This window comes from Limulus polyphemus, unplaced genomic scaffold (genome assembly GCF_000517525.1).
Source record: "Limulus polyphemus unplaced genomic scaffold, Limulus_polyphemus-2.1.2 Scaffold1434, whole genome shotgun sequence".
In the NCBI taxonomy this organism is placed as follows: Eukaryota; Metazoa; Arthropoda; class Merostomata; order Xiphosura; family Limulidae; genus Limulus; species Limulus polyphemus.
The window spans coordinates 148,011-156,108 of NW_013667044.1; the positions used below are offsets into that span (position 1 = coordinate 148,011).

At 37.7% G+C, this 8,098-nt stretch overlaps 1 long non-coding RNA gene across 1 annotated transcript in view; it reads right to left on the reverse strand.

Moving 5' to 3' along the window:
• Positions 1-6,435: 6,435 nt before the first annotated feature.
• Positions 6,436-8,098, reverse strand: part of LOC111086793 — a 24,718-nt gene continuing 23,055 nt past the window's right edge. The window contains exon 4 of the long non-coding RNA XR_002611512.1: positions 6,436-6,446. This is a non-coding gene — a long non-coding RNA (uncharacterized LOC111086793). The remainder of the gene's footprint in view (positions 6,447-8,098) is intronic.

Genomic DNA, 8,098 nt, shown 5'->3' on the forward strand with positions numbered 1-8,098 from the left:
CAAACAAACAAACAAACAATTTACAGCTATAATCAACACTCCTATTCATTTTTATCCTGGAAGCAACAAAATTGTAATGAACACTGTTTTCTGTAAGGTCGTATCAACCAAACCATCTATTACTTATTAATTATAAGAATAAGAAATCAAACCTTCACTGTTAATTACAGAAATGCTAAGCCAAAATTTTGCAGTCCGTGTACAAATAACCAATAAAAACTTTTTCTTTCACTACCACCACAAGAGCCCGGCATGGCCAGGTGGTTAGGGCGCTCGACTCGCAATCTGCGGCTCGTGTGTTCGAATCCCTTTCCAACTAAACATGCTCGTCCTTTCATCCGTGGGGCGTAATAATGTGACAGTCAACCCCACTATTCGTTGGTAAATGGGTAGCCCAAGAGTTGGCGGTGGGTGGTGATGACTAGCTGCCTTCCCTATAGTCTTACACTGCTAAATTAGGAAGGGCTAGCGCAGATAGCTCTCGTGTAGCTTTGCGCGAAATTCAAAACAAACAATCCATCACTAGATTTTCAGCCTTTTCTCTTATTTGTATGAAAAGTCGGTAAAAACAAAATAGTGTCATCTATCGAAACTTGGATTCACCTGCAACAATACCTTTGCTAATGGTGAAAAAAAACAACACTCTCACTTGCTGCAGAACATTTTTAAAAGCTACTCCGAAGATACAGCCCTATGCAAAATATAATACGATCTATAAGAGCAATCGGTTACTGTAAATTGTTACTGTTGCTAAATTCAGTATTTCCCCAAAAAAGTCACTAATCTAATTACTATTTATTAAGGTAACTAGCATAAAATACCTGCGCTCTGCTGCGGAGATCAATGCCCTTCCCCCCTTCATGATTCACAAAGGCCCATTGCTTACATTATCCATAATTACTTCTATAGCTATCCCAAGAAGGGAGGGCTCGTACTAAAAACAAACAAACAAAAACACTTGTTAAGACACTCACCTATGGTACCTAAGCACGTGCGCCAATTTTGGTCCACCTAGTTTATGAGTGGGGGTATGAACAAAGTTTCATATATGACGCCTCAAGATCCCTATGGGTCAAAAACACGAAATCCGATATCAGATTCGGCTTCAGCGACTCTAAACACCCACTCTTATACAGCCAACTCGTTTGGATGACCTATTAAATGTGTTTTAGCCCTCTTGGTATACCCCTTAGTAGGGCCTATGTCATATAAATAAGTATCCTCTCCCCCCGAACCACTTCGAATCCACCTGCCAAGTTTTGTCCTGCTAACTCCAGAACTGAAGGCAGGAGATAATTTTACATGCAGACATACAAAGCTACAAGGTGCATTAAAGTAAGAAGATAATGCTTGTAATAATGGTAATGTAAGATTCTATTGCAACTTATAGCTATCTGCGGATGTTGTAAAAGTTACATCATGAGAAGCTCCCATTTCCAGTCAGTGTTCTGGAAGAGTTACGCCATTATACGCCAAAATTTAACTGAAAGTTTTAATATCATGTGCATCATAACAAAAATAACTACTGATGCTTCTAATAAAAGCCCGTAGAAGACAACTCTTCATTTCAGTAGTTATCCATCACACTCTCGTATCATCTGTTCTAGTAGTGAGTTAAAACGTAAGTTTATGTACAACAATTAGCGTCTGTCACTTTCTTTAACAATATTTGTTTCATTGATCCTGACGACATCTGCTTTGTCAAATAGTTAAACTTGTTTTCTCTCTTAATGAAGCCCCCCCCCAGTAGCACAGCGATATGTCTGCGGACTTACAACGCTAGAAACCGGGTCTCGATACCCGTGGTGGGCAGAGCACAGATAGCCCATTGTGTAGCTTTGTGCATAATTACAAACAAACTCTTAATGATGATATAAATAGCTACTATGTCTGTTGATTTCCAGCCGACCTGATGAACCACGGCATTGACGAAAGGACCACTTTCATTCGCTCGTAAGTTATCATAATTAATAACTTATTTTCTTCTGTATTTCATGCCAACATTTTCCGCTAGAGTTTCTGACTAATATATAACTGTTTGGAAAGAAGTAAAGCAAAACTCTAAACTCTTTGTCTCGTTTCGTGAAAAGTCTTTACCGTGTCGGTTAGTTTTCTTTGCTTTATGCGCGATACTTTTACATGATTCGTGTGTTGTTGTTTTTATCAGTTAATTATAAACATATGAGGCAAAACATATTTGAATTGGAGGTGGGGTACCATGACCATTGAATTCAAGATTGAAACAGCGACTTTCCATAATAGTTATATACAAGTATGTATTCCTCATTCAAAGGGGCACTTCACCACCGGTTCAAAGTTTGGGTCACGTACCCCAGTCCCCCTGGTTCCACCTCTTATGATTACAAGTAAGTCTTTCTATGACATGTGATATGATGACAAATGCAAAAATTGAACAAGATTCCAGTCAAAACAAAAATTCGATACATTAAGCTAATAAAATGTGACAGCTGAAGTTTAAAGAAATCGTGAAGATACAAATTATACGAAAAACTTTGACCTTAGAGGTTACCAAGTCTCTATACGTAGAATAGGTTAACTTATGTCAAAGATAATATATGCTCAATACAGTAATAATGGGGTGGAGGGGGCTGTCAACCAACCATTAACATGCCTCTTGTTCCAAACTATCACCTCGCAAAGTATGATTGAGATTGGCCCAGCAACTTAGGAGTAGTTAGATAACGGACAGACAGAAAATAAGGAAGACACACATATTTCTGTGCTTTATATATAATTTCATGTCATTAACGAACACAAAACTTGCGTAGAATCTGAAGCCATTGTTTCACATAAATTTCCCTAATAAGATATTACAGCTATGCAGACGAGAGGAAACCGTTGATTCAAAGAAGATCTGCAAATACCCGAAACATACTACATCTTTCAAATACGACATCCGAATCCTAACACAAATATTGCTATGGACTATTAACACATCGTCATTACATGAATAACGTATATAAAAAAAACAGTGTAGTAATATCTAAATTTTGAGTTTTTCAGCTCGTTGCTAAAATAAATAAATCCGTAATGACACGTGTTTCTAATCAGAGCTTTATGGAGGAAACTAACTGCTGTGTAAGCAATCATGGTTGTCAGACCGAGCATGAGCAACTATAGCGGAAGCACGTGAACTGAAACATCGCTTTTATCTAACTTGGTTTACCCTCAAAATGGAAATTCTCTATAAATATCATTAGATCATTGAATTGCATAGGTTTAGGATGGAAATTAAAAGAGGTGAGGCAAGGTTTATTTGACCGACCGTAACAAGGGAATGTGCGCCACAGGCACACCCATTACGGCCAGGGCCCAGAGCTCGCCTTAGGGGCCTTAGAAGCTACCAGAAGGTTCTGGATTACGCATTCTTCTACTTCTACTGACAGTAATTTTCTTAATTTTGATGCAATTTTACTGGAACAGATTGACAATTGGGGTACCCGGCCCCCTCGCTTCCCCTACGCCACTGAGTTTATTTCTTATAAAAAAACATTACTACTGTCCACTCCGCAGTTAAAAATAATATATGCGAGTGTAAATACTGAGATGTATTTTTTTATCAATGCTATTAATCCATGACATTCGAAAATACAATACCGAGATCTTACATATGTGTGTGTGAGTGTGTACATACACATAGGAGACATTATACCTGTTATAGCTGTTAGCAATATAGGAGTAGGTTCGATGATGGAAAGTTATTTACACAATTGTTACTCTACAGTATAAAACAATGCAGTCCCTTAATATTTTTTTTTCATCAGCATTAACTAATCAGATAAATTTAGATAAATGTGTATCACAACGATGTAAAAATATTGTTTGCAGAGTTGTTTGAATTTTAGATGACAATTTTTGCAAAGTGTACTTCCTTCTAAAAAAGGCAAACATTATATAAGTTGTAAAGAAACAATTATCTTACAAACATCATCGAATACTTATATATGTATATATATTAGGGATTGTTAGTTTGTTTTGAATTATGCACAAAGCTACACAAGGGCTATCTGCGCTCTGCCCACCACGGGTATCGAAACCCGGTTTCTAGCGTTGTAAGTCCGCAGACATACCGCTGTGCCACTGGGGGGCATATATTAGGGATGCACGGTTAGTGAAATCTGGCCGAATACCGGGTCCGGGTACCCAGTCACTAAGCTTCGGCCGGTCCAGGTGTCAACCGGGTCCGGGTACCCAATCACTAAGCTTCGGCCGGTCCAGGTGTCAACCGGGAGCGGGTTCTCCTTTTGTTCCTCCTCTAAGAAAAAACAACAGCATACACAAAAATTAGAAACAAAACAAAACTGACGTTTATTACATTTAACTGAATAATCACCAACAGAACATTCAAATTTTACTTTCAAGTTTCAATGCCTAGCCCCAACTTATCAATTCCTAACCCCCTATTGAACAAAACCCCCACTTTTCCCAGAAATCCATATCTCAAGCCATCTCTGTTATTAACCACTATAGTTCTCTAAATCCCCGACTTTTTTTTTTAAATAACTAAGCCAATTATTGACTGTAACTTTCAGTACCGCTTTAGTTGCCACAAAGATTAGGGCTTAGATGCCTAATTTCGACACTCGGCCGAAGCCGAGTATTACCGGGTAGCCCAATACCCGACCGCGGCCAAAAATGTGGCTGTGTGACGTTATAGAAAGTGTGGAATTTTCTATATACACAAACTTTTGTGGCTCATGTTTTGTCAGTTTTGCTGATAATTCTGCTTATAAAAGTGCTTTATTTAATAATTATTAATAGTGTTTTTTAATTAAACGAACTAAGCATATATTCCCAATTTTTATTATAGTTTATCGAAACTAGCTTTAAAATGTATATTATCATTATAGTTTGAGTAAGTTATGACATATTTAAATATTTAAGCCACGAGTAGAAATGTCATTCTGAATTAATGCAATGTGTACTTAAGCACTAGATATTGGTGAAAGAATGACTGACCCTCTAGCTATTGACAGAAGTTTTGTATACACTAATTTACAAGAAGAAAGTTCTTTGACACATAAAACCATAAACGCAATCTAACGGTTCTTGTAGTGGATGCAACGCGCGCAAGCTTTGAATAATTAATACAAAAAATTTAGTATAGTCTTTATAAGAGTTTTAAACAACTTTAGGGAATTAACATTTCCTTTTATGCCGTTTTTCATATGGGAAAACGTAAGTCACAAGTCATCATCCTTCCTGTACATACGTTAGTCCATGAAGTAACGGAGTTAATTCTTTATGAGTCTCGAGCAGTAAATAAATTAGTTTATAAAAGTGAATACAGACGAGATGGCAGTGAAGTTCTCCGCCGCCTCGTTGTGTTGAAAGCGCCAACCTAATTATCCTTTTTTAAGGGGATAAAAACTTAATAAAAAATAATAATTACATAAGGAAATTATTCCGAGTACATCGCACGTATTCTTCAAATTATTGACGTTTCCCACCCCTTTCTTTCAGCAAGGAGTACACTTAGTAATGTAATATTTATTGTGCATTGTCAGACAGGAAATATAAATAGTACGTGTCATTATAATTAGTTAAAATGTTTCACTTTTCTTGGAGGAAATTAAATTTACTGAATTAGATTTTACTAAGCACGTGTCGGTCGCTGTACTGTCAGGATGTTTACTATTTAAAAATACGTAAGGAATTTAAAATAGTTTTCTGATTTGTTTTTTCTCGGACCAACATTTATTATCGTATATAATGTTTCATCTTAGTTTTTCGCAGTGAGGCATTTTTATTTTTCGAAATTTATTCAGAAATTCAAAATTTTTTTTATTTTCATGCAGAGAAATTGTATTTTATTTCTCTTTTTAAATCTTTACGAATATATTGTTATATTTAATTCTCGGTACCAACTTACATCTATGGGGAGGGGGGGACGTGCAAAACTGTGAATAAAATTAGGAGTCGTTGCATTTTGTATTATCATGTAATGCATACCTCTGAGGTAAAAAGAAATATCAGTCCCACGTGGCTATTTAAACCGAAAAAAAAGATAATTGGCTAAACTTTCTTTCATTGATTCTCTCGTGACGTAACACAGCTAAATCCGGGGTCTTCCTGAACCTACTGAAATTCTACTGGATGGAGGATCTGTTGCATTTATTCAACGTATCAATGATGGTAATTTAGGTAGTCATTTTGTTCTTGGACCTGAAAAACGTTACGAATCTTTTCAGAAAGGTTGGGCAATAAGGCCTGTTCAAGTAAAAACTTATGGGGGAAAAATGTATATTCATCGATATATAAATGATGTGAATCAAATGTATGATGATGTAAATGGGTCCTGGTCGCATGCTTGAGAAGTTAAAATGAAATACCCTTCTGCATTGGGTCTACCATCTGAGAGCGAGATTCGTTCGGCAGTCAGCACCTTCATTGCAAGGGTCCGGCATGGCCAAGTGGTTAGGACACTCGACTCTCAATCTGTGGGTCGCGGATTCGAATCCCTGTCCCACCAAACATTCTCGCCCTTTCAGCCGTGGAGGCGTTATAATGTGACGGTCAATCCCACTATTCGTTGGTTTTAGAGTAGCCCAAGAGTTGGCGGTGGGTGGTGATGACTAGCTGCCTGCCCTCTAGTCTTACACAGCTAAATTAGGGACGGCTAACGTAGATAGCCCTCGTGTAGCTTTGCGCGAAAGTCAAAAACAAACAAACAAAATAATAAAATGTGTGCTTCAGTGTCTGACGTTTGTTGTTGTTGTTGACTAATTTCCTGTTACGTACAGTACATAAATTATTATGAAAACACACAAGCATTACACGTACATAATTTACAACAACAAAATAAAAGAGTAATGGTAAGTAGATGTTAAATTTATTAATAGTATAAAACATTATTACAGGAAATACAAAAGAAAAACAAAAGTTTCATGAAGTACTAAGATTAAATACTGTTGCGTCAATCCCATGATAGTTTAACAGGAGGACATCTCGGAATCAAGAAGACATTGAATCACATACGACAAAGATTTTATTGGATAGGTATGAGGCGAGATGTGGAAGAATGGTGCAGGACATGCAGTACATGTAGTGCTAAAAGGGACCCAAGCATAAGGGATGCCCACCTTATGAAGAGTTGCCTGAGAATGTGTCAGAGTTTGTGAAAGTGTTATCGGAAAGGATGGATGATATCCACCATCAAGTGCGTTCAAACTTGAAAACGTCTGGTGATTCGATGAAGTTAACTTATGATAAGAGATCTACTGAAGTCAGCTTTGTACCAGGAGACAAGGTATGGTTGTATAATCCCAGGAAGACAAAAGGGAAGTCTCCTAAGTTGTCTTCTTCATGGGAAGGCCCATATGACATAGTGAATCGTCTCTCAGACGTGACTTTCCGGATAAAATGTGGTCGGTGAGGTAAACTAAAAGTGGTGCATGCCAACAGGCTTTGGCGTTATCACGGTCCAGGACATTTCAGTTGGGACGAAGTGGAAAACAGAACAAAAGACGCTGCTGAAGACGTGCCACCTGAAGAAGCCACCGTCGAAGAGGAAACTCTACTCAGTTTTGAGAAGAGAAACGATGAAGCTCTTGATGAAGTTAATACCACTGATGTGACTGTTACCGATGATAGGACATTTACTGATGAAGCAGATGAACCCCACGTGAAGCAGAAGCCAACAAGACGGAGACCAGTACGGAAGAAGATACGTCCCGTAAAATTAAGAGACTTTGTTGAATTGTAATTTTGTGTTTGTAATTATGTACATTTAATTAAGTTATTGTTAATTATTATTGGTTTATTGTATGTGGTTATTGTTCGGGACGAATAATATTAAGGAGGGGGCAGTGTTGCGTCAGCGAGGTCACGTGACTAGTGTCACGCCCCCCTGCTTTCTGGAAATATCTTGTACCTTCGTGAATTGTCGGGAGATTACTAGATATAGGGTAGTCTGGTATATATATAAGAGGGTGACGCAATAATATGTGTGTAGGTAATGAGTAATTGAACTGCAGTCAGAGAGAGACGTATTGTTGAAGTTAACGTTCGTTCGTTATAGTGTTTGTTATAGCGCGACTGTTTAAGTTGAGTGTATCGAAAAGTTGTATTCGGAAAG